This window comes from Leucopleurus acutus, assembly GCF_964270905.1.
Source record: "Leucopleurus acutus genome assembly, chromosome: 20".
Lineage (NCBI taxonomy): Eukaryota > Metazoa > Chordata > Mammalia > Artiodactyla > Delphinidae > Leucopleurus > Leucopleurus acutus.
Window position 1 is genome coordinate 6,660,166 of NC_139162.1, and position 20,254 is coordinate 6,680,419.

Consider the following 20,254-nt stretch of genomic DNA (forward strand, 5'->3'; position numbering starts at 1 on the left):
TCATATGGTATTTGTCTTTCTTTTTCTGACTTACTTCCATCTGATTGAGTTGAATTGGGTCTCCTTTTCATCCCCATCATTCTGTCTTAGAGCTTTCCTTGAGATCATCCTTGCTTGGCCAATGTTCCATTTCTGGCAAACTTGCACTTAGTTTTATAGGGGGAAGGAGCCAATTGGATCAACTCATTCTTATTAATGATGCCAAATGAGTCAATGTGTTGCTTCCTTCTGCCAGTGGAGGTGCCTTTTTGAAGGCGCCTTCTGAAGACAACGTATCTTACCCAAAATGGAGGATTTCTCAACCCGGGGAGGCGGGGGGGAATGCTGAGAATCCTGGAATGTATACTTTCTTAGAATCTATGGCTCTTGAGTTGAAACGGAAATTTGAAGAAGTAACGTCCCATCTAAAAAAGGGATTCTCTCTGTAACATCCCCACCAAGTGGTCATTTTGTCTACTGCCAGTACGTCTCTCGTAACAGGCACTGCAAAACCTTTAAAGGTGACTTTCCAGTTCAGGACAGCTTGGAGTATTAGAAAGATCTCCTCTTGAGAAGTAACAACTGACACTACAGAAATACAAAGGATCATGAGAGATTACTACAGGTAACTATATACCAATAAAATGGACAACCTGGAAGAAATGGACAAATTCTTAGAAAAGTACAACCTTCCAAGACTGAACCAGGAAGAAATAGAAAATATAAACAGACAAATCACAAGCACTGACATTGAGACTGTGATTAAAAATCTTCCAACAAACAAAAGCCCAGGACCAGATGGCTTCACAGGCGAATTCTATAAAACATTTAGAGAAGAGCTAACACCTATCCTTCTCAAACTCTTCCAAAATATAGCAGAGGGAGGAACACTCCCAAACTCATTCTACGAGGCCACCATCACCCTGATACCAAAACCAGACAAAGATGTCACAAAGAAAGAAAACTACAGGCCAATATCACTGATAAGCATAGATGCAAAAATCCTCAACAAAATACTAGCAAACAAAATCCAATAGCACATTAAAAGGATCATCCACCATGATCAAGTGATGTTTATCCCAGGAATGCAAGGATTCTTCGATATATGCAAGTCAATCAATGTGATAAACCATATCAACCAGCTGAAGGAGAAAAAACATATGATCATCTCAATAGATGCCAAGAAAGCTTTTGACAAAATTCAACACCAATTTATGATAAAAACCCTGCAGAAAGTAGGCATAGAGGGAACTTTCCTCAACATAATAAAGGCCATATATGACAACCCCACAGCCAACATTGTTCTCATTGGTGAAAAACTGAAACCATTTCCTCTAAGATCAGAAACAAGACAAGGTTGTCCACTCTCACCACTATTATTCAACATAGTTTTGGAAGTTTTAGCCACAGCAATCAGAGAAGAAAAAGAAATAAAAGGAATCCATTTGGAAAAGAAGAAGTAAAGCTGTCACTGTTTGCAGATGACATGATACTAGACATAGAGAATTCTAAAGATGCCACCAGAAAACTATTAGAGCTAATCAATGAATTTGGTAAAGTAGCAGGATACAAAGTTAATGCACAGAAATCTCTTGCATTCCTATACACTAATGATGAAAAATCTGAAAGAGAAATTAAGGAAACACTCCCATTTATCACTGCAACAAAAGGAATAAAATACCTAAGAATAAACCTACCTAAAGAGACAAAAGCCCTGTATGCAGAAAACTATGAGAAACTGATGAAAGAAATTAAAGATGATACCAACAGATGGAGACATATACCACGTTCTTGGATTGGAAGAATCAACATCGTGAAAATGACTGTACTACCCAAAACAATCTACAGGTTCAATGCAATCCCTATCAAAATACCAGTGGCATTTTTCACAGAACTAGAACAAAAAATTTCAAAATTTGTATGGAAATACAAAAGACCCCGAATAGCCAAAGCAATCTTGAGAACGAAAAACGGAGCTGGAGGAATCAGGCTCCCTGACTTGACTATACTACAATGCTACAGTAATCAAGACAGTATGGTACTGGTACAAAAACAGAAATATAGATCAATGGAACAGGATAGAAAGCCCAGAGATAAACCCACGCATATATGGTCACCTTATTTTTGATAAAGGAGGCAAGAATATACAGTGGAGAAAAGACAGCCTCTTCAATAAGTGGTGCTGGGAAAACTGGACAGCTACATATAAAAGAATGAAATTAGAACACTCCTTAACACCATACACAAAAATAAACTCAAAATGGATTAAAGACCTAAATGTAAGACCAGGCACTATAAAACTCTTAGAGGAAAACATAGGCAGAACACTCTATGACATAAATCACAGTAAGATCCTTTTTGACCCACCTCCTAGAGAAATGGAAATAAAAACAAAAGTAAGCAAATGTGACCTAATGAAACTTAAAAGCTTTTGCATAGCAAAGGAAACCATAACTAAGACGAAAAGCCAACCCTCAGAATGGGAGAAAATATTTGCAAATGAAGCAACGGACAAAGGATTAATCTCCAAAATTTTCAAGCAGCTCGTGCAGCTCAATATCAAAAAAACCAAAAACCCAATCCAAATATGGGCAGAAGACCTAAATAGACATTTCTCCAAAGAGCATATACAGATTGCCAACAAACACACAAAAGGATGCTCAACATCACTAATCATTAGAGAAATGCAAATCAAAACTACAATGAGGTATTACCTCACACCAGTCAGAATGGCCATCATCAAAAATCTACAAACAATAAATGCTGGAGCGGGTGTGGAGTAAAGGGAACCCTCTTGCACTGTTGGTGGGAATGTAAATTGGTACAGCCACTATGGAGAACAGTATGGAGGTTCCTTAAAAGACTAAAAATAGAACTATCATATGACCCAGCAGTCCCACTACTGGACATATACCCTGAGAAAACCATAATTCAAAAGGAGTCATGTACAGCAATGTTTATTGCAGCTCTGTTTACAATAGCCAGGCCATGGAAGCAACCTAAGTGTCCATCGATAGATGAATGGATAAAGAAGCTGTGGCACATATAGCCAATGGAATATTACTCAGCCACCAAAAGAAACGAAATTGAGTTATTTGTAGCGAGGTGGATGGACCTAGAGTCTGCCATACAGAGTGAAGTAAGTCAGAAAGAGAAAAATAAATACCGTATGCTGACACATATATATGCAATCTTAAAAAAAAAAAAGGTTCTGAGGAACCCAGGGGCAGGACAGGAATAAAGATGCAGATGTAAAGAATGGACTTGAGGACAGGGTGAAGGGGAAGGGTAACCTGGGACGAAGTGAGAGAGTGATGTGGACTTATATATACTACCAAATGTAAAATAGATAGCTAGTGGGAAGCAACCGCATAGCACAGGGTGATCAGCTCGGTGCTTTGTGACCATCTAGAGGGGTGGGTTAGGGATGGTGGTAGGGAGATGCATGAGGGAGGAGATATGGGGATATATGTATATGTATAGCTGATTCACTTTGTTATAAAGCAGAAACTAACACAACATTGTAAAGCAATTATACTCCAATAAAGATGTTAAAAAAAAAAGATCTCCTCTAGACTGAGCTTGATCATGTCACTTGTACTTCCTTTTCCACTTGGAGTCACACAGGCCAATTCAGTCCCTGTTTCGTTCAGATATTTGGAGACTACTATCGTGTCTTACCTTCTCCAGGTGGATGGTGCTCAGTTCTCTCAATTGCCCCTTATATATGGTAGAAAATGTTTTATCTGGTGCTTAGTGCCTGAAGCAGCCACATTTTTAAGAGTTCAAACATTTAAAAAATCATGTTGTTGCAATAATTGAAGAATATGTTGTTATGATGAATGTAGCATGGTGACAACGTGATTCACCAAGCAGAGAATGACCATGTGTTGATGTCACCATGACCCAAAGGTCAAGATATAGATGTGGTGGTACACGTCATAACAGATCATCTCACGGACATCAAGGTGGTCTTGCTGGTAGCACAAGTTTTGTTATGATTTTCAAGCGTTTGGATGATAACTAACATTTTAAGTGTTGAGCAGTAATTGTGCAAATATATATCTATTCTCTATTTCACATTGGGAGGCGGAAAAGACAACCAGATGGTGGTGTTGGATCGAGTCTTTTTCCTGTCACTGAACTATGGTGAAGATGTCTAAATCATTAATTCCAAATAGGTCAGATCTCAATTTATTGTATAGGGTTTCAAGGATCCTTAGCAGCGTGGCCTTTCTTAGAATGGAACCCAAGTATTTACTTCTCCTCCAAAAGGTTAAGCCCAGAAGATACGAATACAACTGTACAATACTTTCAGTACGGTGCAAGCAGCACAGAATAGAGCAAGATTTTCACCTCCCCTCTCCCTGAAGTTATATCTTTACTTATATGTCCAAAGACTCGTTTGCTTTTTTGACAGTAGTGCCCTATGATTTACTTCCATTGTGTTTGCTATCAAGTAAAATTCCAATCTTTGTAGTTTTCTTGTCATTAAAATTACTTTGTTGTAAAATATAATGTGGAGAAACTATCCAAAATATAAATGTAAGTAAATATCCATTAGTCCATACTGATATAGATAAATGATTGAAAAAGTAAATAAATGGAGAAAAGACAAATCTCCCATGCAGAAAATTCCCAAATAATTTATGTAGATATACCCACTCAAGGAGGTAAAACAGACCTCACACTTGAGTGTGGGCTGCACATAGTGACTTCCTTCCAAAACACACAGCCTGGAAACTGAGAAAGAGAGGAACCTGACATGGAGAAACTTGACAAACTCCATCTCAGCCAGATGATCAACGTCAACATGACCAGTGATAAGTCATGTGATGAAAATGCCACCATTATCATTGCAGGACATTCTACAAAACACCTGACCAGCAATCTTCAAAGCTGTCAAGGTCCTCAAAAACAAGGAACTTCTAAGAAATGGTCACAGCTTAGAGGAGCCTAAGGACACATGATGAGTAAATGTAATGTGGCGTCTTAGATGGGATCCTGGAACAGAAACACAACAAGGACATCAGGTAAAAAGTATGGACTTTAGTTAATAATAATGTATTACTACTGGCTCATTAGTTGGGACAGATGCCCCACAGTAATAGAAGATGTTGACAGTAGGGGAAAGTGGGTATGAGTATACAGAACTCCATACTACCTTCACATGTTTCTATAAATCTAAAACTATTCTAAAATAAAAAGTTTACTTAAATATATAGTAATATATAAATATAAAACTATTAATTTTATAATAAATATAATGGTACATATTATATACAATATATTATAATAAATCATAAATGAAGCAATAGATATAAATATATCTAAGTAAGTTTTTATCTTAATAAATTTATAGGGAATTATGAAGATAGTACAGAATTTTATTTATATATACATATACATGTATGGTACATATATATGCATACATAGTGATCTATTATATATTATATATAAATATAACAAGTATTATATAATATATAGTTTTATGTATTTGAGATAATATATAATTTTACACATTATATTATATATATATTCCAACAAATGAAAATAAATTATAACACCTTCTTGGTCAAGAAGAACATTGTCATGGGACTTCCCTGGTGGCGCAGTGGTTAAGAATCCGCCTGCCAATGCAGGGGACACGGGTTCGAGCCCTGGTCCGGGAAGATCCCACATGCTGCAGAGCAACTGAGCCCATGTGCCACAACTACTGAGCCTGCGCTCTAGAGCCTGTGAGTCACAACTACTGAGCCCGTGTGCCACAACTACTGAAGCCTGCACACCTAGAGCCCATCTCTGCAACAAGAGAAGCCACTGCAATGAGAAGCCTATGCACCGCAACAAAGAGTAGACCCCGCTCGCCGCAACTAGAGGAAGCCCACGTGCAGCAACGAAGACCCAATGCAGCCAATAAATAAGTAAATAAATTTATTTAAAAAAAGAACATGGATAGACCAAATCATTATGTATAACAGGAACGAACATAGTGTTATGGGCCAATTATACTTCAAAAACAAAAAAACTCATAGAAAAAGAGATCAGATTTGTGGTTTCCAGAGGTGGGTTGTGGAGGGGAGGGCAAATTAGATGAAGGCAGTCAAAAGGTAAAAACTTCCAGTTACAAGATAAATAAGTACTAGTACAACATAGTAAATATAATTAACACTGTTGTGTATGTTATATGTGAAGATTGTTAAGAGACTAAGTCCTAATAGTTCTCATCACACACAAAAAATTCTTTTCTGTTTCTTTAATTTTGATCTATACAAGATGACGGATGTTCACTAAACTTATTGTGATAATCATTTCATGAGGTATGTAAGTCAATTTATTATTTTTTATTGAAGTATAGTTGATTTACAATGTGTTAAATTCTGCTGTACAGCAAAGTGATTCAGTTATATATATATATGTATACTCTTTTTTTATATTCTTTTCCAGTATGGTTTATCATAGGATATTGAATATAGTTATCTGTGCTGTACAGTAGGACCTTGTTGTTTATCCATTCTGTATATAAAAGCTCACATCTGCTCACCCCAACCTCCTACTCCATCTCTCCCCCAGCCCCCTCACCACAAGTCTGTTCTCTATGTCCATGAGTCTGTTTCTGTTTCATAGATAGGTTCATTTGTGTCATATTTTAGATTCCACAGAGCAGTGATATCATATGGTATTTGTCTTTCTCTTTCTGTAAGTCAAATCATTACGCTGTGTACCTTAAACTTATATAGTGCTGTATGTCAATTATATCTCAATAAAACTGGAAGAAAAAATTTTAATCTATGACTATGCCCATTGCATCATGGTTGTTTGTAGGTAAAATCCTAATCTGGATCTCAGCTTCACAGAGGAAGGTATCCTATCTTTAAGTGTAGTAACATTTTATATTTTTAGTTTGTAGGCTGCAAAACTCTTCCTGTGTAATTTTCTTAGAAACTCTTTGCTGTGATTCTGGCTGATAATTTTTCTGGGATTGTAACTAAATAATTGAACTGCAACTTAATAAAAAAATTGCCTAGATCAGTAGTTCCCAAATTTTTTGCTTCACAGACCAGTAAACTATTTTCAAAATGAGACAGATGCACATGGAGTCACAAATATTTAGCTTTGCCAAATGAAAATGCATTAAGAAATCAACTACCGACAGTCTACCCAAGAAAAGATATTTTAAAACTGAAAAGATGGACACAGTCTCAGAATAAAATGTGGTCTCATACTGATTAATTTTAACTTTATAAGAAACTTTCTATGTTGTCCTCCTTTTTCAGGTATCACCCCAGAAAAGAAAAACTTTGTCTCCAAACTGGCAACAGGCAATGGATTGCCACTTGGGAACCAAAATGTGAGGTGTAAGAATGGAAAAGGTCTTGTTCTTAAGACGACAGAATTTCATGCTCAAGAGACGTAGGGAACAAGTTACGGATTCTGTGGATAGGAAGCAGCATGTGAAATCCCAATACTTTTATCTCTGCTCTTGTTTGGGGGCCCATCCCCTTCTTGACTCTTAGCACTGACCACAGCAAGGGATAGTAAACAACAAGCACCAAAATGGAAAAGCCAAGTACAAACGCACACACAGGATCACATACACACACCCTTTAAGTTCAATAAGTATGTGTAAGCACGGATTACAAGGTAGTCCTCCTCCTGCCAAGTAGGTTTGTAATCTCGATTTAACAAAAAGATTTAAACGTTCCTCTGCCAACCTGATGGTAATTTTGGCTTTAGGTACACATAGATATAAAACCTGAATATTCCGAAGTCTTTGGCTTTCTGGGACCTTCCTTCTCTCTCATAAGGCTGGAGTCCTAATGCCTCATACAGAACTCGACATTATCCCTGAGGATTTGGGGGGAGTTACATTTCTCATAAAGCATTTCCTGCCACCAGCAGGTCCAGGTCCGGGTCTGGCTCCTACCAGCAATTCAGTTCCCTTGGACCCCAGTGATTCCCTTCAGGCGGCTGCGTGGGACTCCGAGCCCAGAGCCTTCTCTTCACACGGCAGAACGATCACCGTGTTTGTCCTCAGCATAAGGGTGAGTTGAGACAGGCTGCACTTCTGTTCAATACCCTTTCACACAATCTCCTGCGGCGTCAGTAGGACAAGGCTCTCCTGTCTGACAGACTTTCCCTGGAAGCTGCAGGGTGGGAGATGGCCACTAGGGGGCCGCACGAGGACTACCCGAGCGTTAATTGCTTACCATCGCTGCTCAGTGAAACCCCTTGGCCCTGCCTGGCCTGGAGCATTTTCTCAGGCTGATCCTCTCCCCGGGACTCTACCCTGCTTGCTTCAGTACTTTTGTGCTAATGAAATAATTAAGTGGAATAGCAACGGGTGAAACAAAGCAAAGTTTAGCTGTCCTGGTTGAAGCCGAGGTGAGGTACGGGCAGCTGTCCTGCCGGGCTTTTCTCTCACCCCTGAGGCAGCCCCAAGGCACCGCCACAGGACCCAAGGGCTCCTGGACACATGACCAGATGATCTCTGATTTAATCTAAACTTGCAGTGAGGAACCTGAGGAACTGAGAGGGGATAACATTCAACTAGAGTCATACAATGAGCATCAGAATTTGTTATATAACCAGGGCCGTGTGTGTATGTGGGTGTGTGTGTGTGTGCGTGTGTCTATATGACTATATGTGTGTAGTTGTGAATATATATGACTGTGTATGTGTGTGGGTGTCTGCGGGTATGTGTGTGCATATATGTGTAGGTGTGCGATTATGTGTATGTTCACATTTGTGTGGGTGTGTGGGTATTTGTGGGAGTGTGTATGTGTGTGGGTGGGGGTGTGTCTGTGTGTGAGTGTATGTATGTGTGCCTGCGCTGTGTGTGTGCAAGGCTGATGTGGCTTCCATCCTTGTTCCATCACAGCTCTCTAGCCCAGCCACTAAGCACCTCCGTGGTCTCTGCAGTCTGTAAACTGGAGATATTATTAATAGTATTTCCCTCACTGTGTTCTTAGCAGGATCATGTGAGCTCACGGCCAGTTAAGCTGTTAGTACGATGTCAGGTTCAAGGTGATCATTCAATAACGGCTGACTTCAGGAACGCCGACCTTACTCCTGAGTCAGGAGACCATCCTGACCTTCATTTTCGTGACCTTTTTGCTGACATTTCCAACCGTGGAGACCCTCCACAAGCCAACTTTGCCTTTATTAGCCACTTATGACCATAAATCCAATAATGAAGCAATGAGGGTGGATGGGGTGGAGTGAGCTACTAAAATTAAACAGTAAGAGATTGATGTAATAACTGGTTTTTGCTTATTTCATGGTTCATCAATTACTTGCCTAGTGTCCATTCAGTGCCAAGACCCCTCGTAGTCCTTGAGGGACCCAGTGTGAGCAAAGGAGTGGAAAGCTGGGCTCGTGATCCATCGTCCTTCCCTCCTGTACATTGTATATCAGAACAACCATATTAGTAAAGGGCCAGCTTTAAAGATCCATGAGTTCTGTTTTGATTTATCCACTTGGAGACTGACAGGGGTTCTCCATCCACATAGCTCTACTTCTTATGAATACATTAAGGAATCAGCCCCCAAATATTTCTGCCCATGTATCCAAATATTTCTCTCTCTCTTCTTTTTTTTTTTTTTTCGGTACGCGGGCCTCTCATTGTTGTGGCCTCTCCCGTTGTGGAGCACAGGCTCCGGACGCACAGGCTCAGCGGCCATGGCTCACGGGCCCAGCCGTTCCGCGGCATGTGGGATCTTCCCGGACCAGGGCACAAACCCGCGTCCCCTGCGTCAGCAGGCAGACTCTCAACCACTGCGCCACCAGGGAAGCCCTCTCTCTCTCTTCTTATTCTCCCTCTTAAATGTCTTGAAATTAGTCTACACCCCGGTCTCCACTTCCTTTCCTCACTCTTGGAAAGGACTGGAGTGTAAGAATTCTCCCCTGAAAGTGGGGGATGGTGATGACATGAATGCTCCACTCTCACTAGGCTGAGTGCTTTGCCAGCTCCTTCCTGCAGCAGAAGGGAGGCCATGCGTCCCCTTCCATGTTGGTCAGCCAAGGCAGAGAAACCAATCCATCGAGGCAGTGATGACAACAGAACCTCTGAAAGCAGTTCTTAAATGGGGTCTAGAGATAGCACTCGCCTTTCACTGATCCATGGCAACATGAAGGTCATCAGTACGGACAGTGTATTGAGTCTGCATACGATTGAATTCATTTAGTTTAAAGGATTATCTTTGGAGAGTATAGCCTTCCTCTCTTTTTGGCATTAAACTATCTTTTCGTGTATGAAATGGTGGTGATAGGATATCACAGTTTGGTTGTTGTTTCTGTTTTGATGCCCTTACTTGGCAAAACTAAAAGTTGGCGAAACTGCGTGTCTCCCAGATTTTGATCTGAAATCTTACCAGTGTTCAAAATTCAAAAACGTGGTAGTCCCTCTAACATACAACATGGTGGATCTGAGTAAGATAAATCTTGGGTAGAAATCCAACTCTGCTACTTACTTGACTGTATGAACTGCCCTCTTTTCTCTGAGCTGCAGGCTGTTCACCAATGGTGGGATAATAATTTGTACCTCGTATTGGTTATAAAGATAATCTATGTAAACGGCCTGGCATATCAGCGTTTTCCATGACAGCCATTATCACAGGAATCTTTTCAGCCTCAACAAAAACTCCAGCAGTATAATTCTGTCAGTTTCCGTCCCTTCTTGGGATTTACAAATTGAGAAATTGGAGCTGCAGGCAACCAATGCACAGTTTGACGTGGCTTCTCTCCTGCGGCCATGGCTCCCAGGCTGAAGGTCCACAGAAAGAAACGTGCTGGCATCTGTGTCTCCAGAAGGGAGATTAAATCTAGGATGAATCTATTAGAAAGAAGGCATTTCAAAATTTGGGAGCACAGCTGAATACCAAAAGTAAATTATACCATAAGACAGATGTTCCAGGAACTTCTTTTCCTTTTTTTTTTATTTGTCTGAAGGAAAAGTTTTAGTTCATAATGAAAACAATGAGCAGAAATTGCTATCACAAAATTGTTCATGGTTATTTAAAATGAGACCATTTGAAAATAATCAAAGATGTACACAATGATTTATAGAGAAAGTTGTTCATTTCAGTGTTATTTTTCATATGTTAAACACAGAAACATCCTAAATGGCTTACCATAAAGGATTTGTTGTATAAATTACAGTACTTTCATATGATGGACTGCTATGCAGCCGTTAAAAATCATGTTGTTGGAGAATATTTAATGACTTGAGAAAACTTTTGCAATATTTTTTGAGCAAGGAGAGCAGATTATAAAGTAGAATATATAATATGATCATATTTTATGTCCTCATAACCCAGATATCAGTAGGAACTTCCTAAACTCTGGGATCCAGGTAAGACTGGCTCAAATTCCCAATCCCACAGCCTGGGGGTGTCAAAGCCTTACTAAGATTTCTTCAAGATCCTAGGGATCTACCTTCTCACAGCTCCTTCTGCTTCTTGTAAGTCACGGCTTCTCACTACCATTCTGAGCTCAGTGTGAAACCCAACCTCTCTTTTTCATTTGTAAAACAAAACTTAAAGCAGTAAAGTCAACTTTATTGAAGTTCCTCCTACTTTTAGAGGCTTGGAAGTTCAGGTGGGAGGGATGGAGGGGATGCGGGAGCATCACTGTAGTTGCATACAGTGGCCCCACTAGGATATGTGCAGGTCCTAAATCCATGAACTTGTGAAGGTGACACTATCTGGGGGAGAAGGGATCTTTGCAGATGTAATTAACATAAGGCTCTCTAGATAAGATCATCTTGGATTAGGACGGACCCTAATTCCCATGAACAGAGGGAGACGGGGTGAAGACCCCGTGAAGATGGAGGGAGAAGTTGGAATTATGGTGCCACAACCAAGGAACACCTGGAGCCACCAGAAGCTGGGAGAGACAAGGCAGTATCTTAGAGCCTTCAGAAGGAGGATGGCCCTGCCGACACCTTGACTTTGGACTTCTAGTCTTCTGAACTGTCAGAACAAGTTTCCGTTGGTTAAGCCACCAAGTTTGTGGTAATTTGTTATGGCAATCCTAGGAAACTAACACAATCACCGTAGTGCACGTAATAGTACCGGGAGCTTTAACAAGGGCCTACGTGTCCTCCCACCATCAGCCCTGTGGAGCGTCACCGACCTCATAGATGCTTCTTTGTGCTTCTCTCACTGTCTTTTTAACCCCCTCCTCTTCCTCCTTCCCTTATTATCCCATGGACTTTAACTTCTCCTTCTATCCTGCAGATTTCTCAGCTCACAGCTCACTCTAATGCCCCAATTTACATGTTCCAATCTTGCTTCACCTGCATCCTTCCCCATCTCAGTGAGGGCAAGGTCATCCTTCTAGTAGCACAGCATACAAGCACTGGACTCCCCTTGACTCTGATCTTTGACTCAACCCCCAACTAATCCATCAAGAAATCTTGCTGGTTCTACTTTCAGAACATATCCACTACCTGACGACTCCACTGCTACTAACCTGGTCCAGGCTACCATCACCTCCTGCCTGGATGACAGCAACAGCCTCCCAGTGGGTCCCTCTGATTCCACCCTTGTCTCCCTCCAGTCCATTCTCAACCCAGCACTGGAGAAATCCTTTCATAACCTTAGTGCTATCGCATCACTCATCTGCTAAAAACCTGGCAAGGTCTCCCCATCTCACCCAGAGTAAAAGCCAAAATCCTCAAGTGGCTCCAGGGCTAGATAATCTGGCCCCTGTTGCTCTCGATCTATGACTTCTATCCTGTTATTCATTCCATCCTAGTCACAAGGTCCTCCTTGCCGCTCCTCAAACACACGGGCAGGACCTTCTGCCTTGGAGTCTCCCTCCAGCTCTTCCCTCTGCCTGGAATACTCTTGTCTACTTGCTTAATTCTCTCACCTTCTCTGATTCCTTCTTCAAGGTCTTCTGCTCAAGGCACCCTGCCCCCACAGCCTTCCCCCTCAACCTAAGTAACAAACTCATGGCAACAACAAAGGCTACAGTCTGTCTATCTATCTATCTGCCAAAAATGAAACAGTTGTCATGAGAATGTTGTTATGTTCATTCAAACTGAAATATGAAGTCATTTTTTCTAACATGATCATTAAATATAATTTGGGGCATACAACTCAAAAAGAATTCAAATACTTTGATCTGCCTAATTGACTGCACAATGTGGAATGGCTTTGCCAACTATATGATGAATATTTTCTAAATTGAATGAGGTAAATCTTGAATTACAGAGTTGCTTTAAAATATGTTTAAGACACATGATAAGGTTATTTTATCAAAAATATTGTGTTCATAAGATTGCATTTGTGTTGAAATGAACACTGTTTTGATTTACCCAATTGTGAGGACACCTAGTTAAACAAGATTCTTCTGAATGGAAGAATAACAGCCATTCCACAGGGATATCCCACTAATAGGCAGGAAGCCTTTCCCCTGGTATTTTCTCTCTCCTTCCACATTCTCAACACCCTGTGGTCCATGTTGTGCCTTTGGTCCCCAACACCCTCCCCTGTGTTGCCCCATTTCATCCTACTCTCTTACCTAAGGCTCTCTCTCAGCTTTATCTTGTTCCACAGGACTTTGGGGAATGGTGCAGGGGCCAGGTGTCTTTCGATCCTGGTAGTGGAAGAGTAGAGAAAGAAGGCAACTCTGTGGTCCGGCTTCAGGATGGATTGTCTAAGAGATGATCAAACCTTGCAGACCACCAAGATTAACTTGCTGACACTCTGGGGTGTTCCTCTGGTTAGGAAACCATCAGGAAAACACAGTGGAAGCAGAAGGAATGGAAAGACAGAATGACTCCAAGAGACTTTGCGAGGCAAAATTAAAGTAATATGCGAATGAAGGAGAAGAAGGGAGGTATGAAAATGGTACGGCCCAGGACTTCCCTGGTGGTCCAGTGGTTTAGACTCTGTGCTTCCACTGAAGGGGTACAAGTTCGACCCCTGGTTGGAGAGCTAAGATCCCGCATGCTGCATGGTGCGGCCAAAAAAAAAGAAAAAAACGGTACGGCCAATAATAGCTATTGCTGGAGATAAGCGATCCACTTCTGGATATCAGGTGAAGATAAATGGACCACCCCCATAAATACATCCTAGTGCCAAATTCTTATGTATTTGGGATTCATCAGCTTGGGGTTCAGAGTTGAGACGAAGAGAAATGCAATGTTCCTTTAAGTGAAGGATGTAAACATAAAAGAATAAAAGGCTCAAGGTTCAGTCTTAGGTTTTACACAATTAGGAGCTGGGAAGAAAATACAAAGGAGCCAAAGAAAGAAAATGGAGAGGAAAGGATGAAGGAGGAGGAGGGGAGGGGGAGGAGACAGAGAAGAACAGAGCAGAACATAAATAGTTAAAGGAGAAGGGATTCTATAGGAAAAGTTTAGGATAAGCAATATCATCTGTGACAATGCATGACAACAAGGGAGGGAAGGTTCTTTGCAAAGAAGGAAAATCTAAACAAATGGTAAATTTTAATTTGTCTTACATAACTGAATCCCTAATGAAACATCTGTGCAAGAATTACATTTAGTATCATGTAGTGAACTCATAGCATTCACAACACCGCCTTTGGTTTTACGGATGCATCTGAATAGTACATATGTTGATTTTCAAGAAACGCCACCTGGATGTTCCTTACAAACAAAGATGGAGAAGTAAAAGGAACTTCATCTCTGTACTGTGCACCACCTAGTTACATTATATTGTACTGCCATGGTCTCTGAGGGAGGAAAACATTCGGGTGTGCTGTGGGTTAGGTAAACACTCGCTAAATATTGATGCATGCATAATTAAAATGACTAAAATAATCCTGGCACAAAATTACCCTCACGGTTGGAGGAGAGACATAATGAAGTAATTTGATCATGAAAATTAATACATGTCGACCCTCGGTTTTCAATGCAGCTAAATGAAAACCCCTTACTATTCAAACCTCACTTTCCCTCCTGCTTTGTGCTTTTTTCTCCTTGCCCTAAGAAGAAAGGAGGGGACAGGAACGTCCCAGTGGAAAAGCCATCCTATCTAGATGGTGGAGCAGGAGAATTATGTTTATTTTTCTACGGCAATGGCTCCTAAACTTTCACATGTATTGCTTTTGCCACCCATGACACACTTTCATGGGCATATTTGGGGTAACAGGCCATCCTGTCCTCCCCCACTCAAACAACGTTGAAATTATGAAGCTGGCATTATTATAGTTGTAATCTTTTTTAAGTAACAGTTTTATTGAGCTATAATCCACAAATCACACAATTCACCCATTTAAAGTATACAAATCAGTGGTTTTTAGTATTCCCAGAGTTATGCAACAATCACCACATTTCATCACCCCCAAAATACGTACTGGTATTTCCTGGGATCAGTTTCCAAATAAACTACTTGCACTTGAATCCTTGCCTCAAGGTCTGCTTCTGGGGAAGCTCAAACTAGGACACGGTGGTTTTCTCTCACAATCCAATCGCCAGAATTCCTTGCAAAGCCTATTCTGAGATACATCACCCCCTCCTAAGAGGACTCCCCATATACAAGAAGGAAATATTGATGGGGTTTGTTCTTCATTTCCTGAAAGGAATTCAAAAGAAGCAGGTCTGGAGCAGATGTCTCCTGGAGGACAATCCCTAGTCATTGTGGGGATGAGCGTCTTGTATAACCGGCTTATTGCACAGCAGTGGGGAATGGGCAGCTGAATGATAAACCTAACTGCTGTGGTTGTCATTCCTAGGATTGTCTTACCTCTCACTGTATTGTCCCATGCTTGGCATGATGCTTAGAACACAGCAGGTGCCCAACACATGCTCTCATTTAATAAAGATACTCTTTGCAGACCAAGCTGAGTTCCAGTCCACAAGAAGGGAAGAAAGAGGGCAAGCAATTTCTTTTTTAAGCTTGTGATGTAGAAATTGCACACATAACTTCCACTCACACTGTATTGGCAAAAACTTAGCCACATGCACACACCTAGCTTCAGGGGAGGCTGGTAAATGTCGTCTTTATTCTGGATTATCGTGTGCTAACAAAACCCTATTATTACAGAAGAAGGGAAAGGTATATTTTGGGTAACAACTAGCAGTCTTCCACAAAGCACACGTTGGTTTTGTTGGTTGGTGTAGTATGTTCTTTGGTTATATGCCAAGAATCCCTTCTCTTTAGAAAGCCACGTCTGACATGTTCTATAATAATCTTTCTCTGTCCAGTGCTTGGGTGGGACTGATTCCCATCTGTGGTAGGCAGAATAAAGGCTCCTACACATATCCAAGTCCTAATCCCTGGAACCTGTGAATATTACCTTCCATGGCAAAAGGGACTTTGCAGGTGTGCTTGAGTTAAGGATTTTGAGACAGAGAGATTATCCTAGATTTTCTTGGTGGACCCTAAATGTAATTATAAGTATCTTTATAAGAGCGAGGCAAAGGAAGACTAAACTATAGAAGAGAGAGAAGGCCATGTGACAACAAGGGGAGCAAAGAGAGATTTGAAGCCCTATGTTCCTGACTTTGAAGATGGAGGAAGGTGCCAGGAGCCAAGGAATGCAAAGAATATGGCTCTGTAAACTGCAAAAGACAAGGAAACAAATTCTCCTCTAGACCCTCCAGAAGGAGTCAGAGCTGCCAACACCTTGACTTTAGCCCAGTGAAATTAATTTCAGACTTACAGCCTCCAGAACTGTAAGAGAATAAATGTGTACAGTTTTAAGTCACCAAGTTCGTGGTAATTTGTTACAGTAGCCATAGGAAACAAATATACTATCTCAAGGCAGATGATAATCCAGTTTCAGTCAATCAGAATATATTATCTCCAGTGTTTGGTTAAGGGATAATCACATGACCCATGACTGTCCAATCACAGTCTTCCCTGGGACTTTTGCTAAATGTAACAGAAGAAATCGTCTTTCTCAAGGATCCAAGGATAAGGAAGTTGTTGGCTTTGGTTGCCAATAAATCCCATCTTGTTGCGCTAGGAAGAGAACCACTCAAACAGTAACAAGGGGAGCTGAGAGATGGGGAGATAGAACTCTGATGATGTTTGAGGCCCTGAAGCTAGATCCAACTTTTGAGCTTCCAGTTATAGGAGCCAATCATTTCTGCCTTTGATTTACCTATACTGGGATGGATTTCTGTGATTTGCAACCCAAATAGACCTGATTAACATGGTTGGTATCTACAGTCTTCAATCTCTGAAAACAGTAAAGAACAAAAGTGGCAGAGGTAAGCTTTGCTATCTCCGGGGGTCTTTTGTGACCTACTAAGAAAGCTCCAAATACCTGAGCCCTGAGCAGAGAACCCTTGGCCAAGATGCTCAAAATAACATGTAGTTTTAATTAGCACTATTTAAACTCTTAGTTTAATCAGAGAAGGAGAAAGAAAAACCATTGACCCAAATAGGATGCTTGATAATTCTGAATAAGTGCTGTAAATGCTTATAAGAGAAGGTTAAGATGCCTAATTGCTGAATAAATGAAATATAAACATTCATTTTGTTACTTGGAGAGTTCTTTAATATGTAATGGGGAAAAACAGTGTATGAAATGCCCTGCAAGTGATAAATGCTTGTTTCCTTTTCATCAATTCTTGAAACCATTAACCACCATTTAAATGTAACTCTTTTTTTCCCTATTTATTTCTCCCTTTTGAATCTTTTTCATTAGTGGAAGAAAATAGGTTTATCCAGGAGATAGAGCAGCACAGTAGAATGAGCATGGAGGGGAGAGGGATTTGGGGTCCAAAGCCTTGGCTTTTAACCCCAGCTTTGCCAATTACCAGATCTCTGACCTTGGGTAAGTTGCTGAATCTCACTTGGGTTCCAGGTGTAGCATGAGACTACTGTCAGGAATCTCTTACGCATATCTGAGAGTTGTAGTGATAAACACCTTTTAGAGCAGTATCTCTCAGTCTTTACTGTGCATAGGAATTCCCTGGGGACTTCCAAATTTTGAAAGACTTTTGTGGATTCTTGTTACATTTGGAGTGGGACCCAAGATCTGCATTTTGAATAAGCTCCCAGGTGATGTTGATGTTGCTGCTTCACACTTTGGGGTAACAAGGTTTAGGGTGCCTTCCAGCCTCACAATGATTTTCCTTCTCTAGAAACTGCCTCAGCTTTTAGTGGTGGGCTATTAATAGTTGTTCTTGTACCCCTTTGCCAAAGCTGACTACAGTAGAGGTGATTTCTGACCCAACCTCGGCCAAAAGAAGTTCTCACCTGCAAATCCGGTTTTGAACAGAGACAACCAGAGCTGGGACATTCATTCACTTGCTCATTCATTCGGCAGTTCTTTTCAAATTCTCTCTGTTCCAGATACTATAATGAGCAGTGGGGATATACCAGTCAATCAAGTGGTTCTCTGTCCTCATAGAGCATTCACTCTAGTAACATACAAGATAATTTCAGATAAGCTAAGTGCTTTGAAGTGATTGGCGAATTTCAAGGGCTGCAGGAGACCTACTTTAAACAGGTGTGTTGGGGAAAGCCAAGCTCTGCCTTCCCTTTCTACAGTGACCCTGGAGACCACATGTTGAATACAATGGCGTAACAAATGAAAGAAGGCTGGGTCCCTTGTGATTGTGTGCAGGGGAGCCACTCACCCCTTCTCTGAAGGCTAATTGGACTGTGATGAGAGTGAGAAATAAATGTTTTTCATTAAACCACTGAGATTTCAGGGTTTATTTATTACAAAAGCTAGAACTGTTTACCATGAATACACAAATTGTTAAACTCTTTCTGAGATTCTAAAAGTTGCCCTTTTCCACTTAAATTAGCTAGAGCTATTCTCTACTACTTGAAACCCAAAGAACCTTAATGGATACACTTTCTGCGAGAACCTGATGAGCTAATAGGTATAGTAAAGTATAAAGTGTTGGCCATCTGTGAGGAATTATAACAGTAAACTGATGTTTCTGAAATGTATCCACTTTCTGGATATATTATTAGGGAAAAAAACTAAAAAAGCATTGACATATAAACTCATACTGAGGTCAGTTTCTTTCTCTGGTCATTTCTATCTTAGAGTTCTTATTCAGACCTTTACAAAATCAGCTCACTAAATTGCAGTGGAAACTAAGGAAGTAATTATAAAGTTTATAATTTTCCCTTAAAACATAAGTGCTTAGATTTTAAAAGAGTCCTTGGTGGCATAATAATATTAACATTTAAATTTGCCACAATTCTTCTTATGGGCCATCAACATGCAGTAAATCTGGGCAACCCTTAGAGGACCCTGAAATTCCCCAAAGGAAATCTGTCTTACCTACTGCATCCTTGGAGGAATCTTTTCTTCCTTGGCTACTGGTCTGAAGAGCATGTTGCTGGTCACCTAGCCCCCTCACTAGCCTTCCTCTTCTCCTCTTCTAATCTTTGTACATCCAGGGCAGCCAGAGAAAAGCTGTTCCTTAAGACTACTTGGTACAACCATATCTCAGTCTCCTAAGACTTATGGCTGAACCCCAGTTGAGGACAAGACAGACAGACAGACAAGATCAGAGAGGAAAGATTAGAGACGCCGATGCTGGGGACTTAGCTTTCTTCACATGGCCTTCATCAGTTTTTACGTTCCAGGGCTTGAGGTTTTCCTTGTGACTTTGTGGTCCCAGTGAATATTTAGCAGTAAATGACTTACTTCATATGAGCTTCTTTGAGTCTGCATGTGGCAAGAGAAGCGTATGAAGTCAAACTCTCATCCTTTGAGCCACCAAAATGAAATCCTTCCCAGCCAGGGGTCAATTCGTGTGTGTGTGTGCGTGTGTGTGCGTGTGTGTGTGTGTGTGTGTGTGTGTGTGTGTGTACGTGTACACAGTGCCTGCAACTTTCCATAGAACCAGACTCCTGACGAGGAGACAAAATATTGGCCTCTCCGGGAGACCTCTGAAGGTGGATGCCAACGTTCCTCTCTACATGGTTTTTAAGTCTTTGGTTCCTTCAGCAGCAAAGGTTAGTCTTAGCATCATTGCCTGCTCAGTGATCAGAAATGGAACTGTAAAAATAGGGAAATCATGGAAACTCAGAGATAGAGACTTTAAAAGATACATCCAGAGTGAATATTCAGGAGTCTGGAGAGCCTCAACTGATTGAGCTGAGCCCCTCCTATTTATCAGGCACTGCCTGTGCTCAGCGTTGGGGGTGCACAAAGACGGAGGTGCAAGTCTAAAGGCAGAAATTGGAGGTAGTTACAGCAGTAGATGTGCCCTGAAAGGGCTCCCGCGAAGCTGGAACACATGGGTTGGGCACGTCGGGGAGACTCATGTAGTGAGCATGATGCGTAGGTGACGGTGGACGAGCAACCTGCACATCAT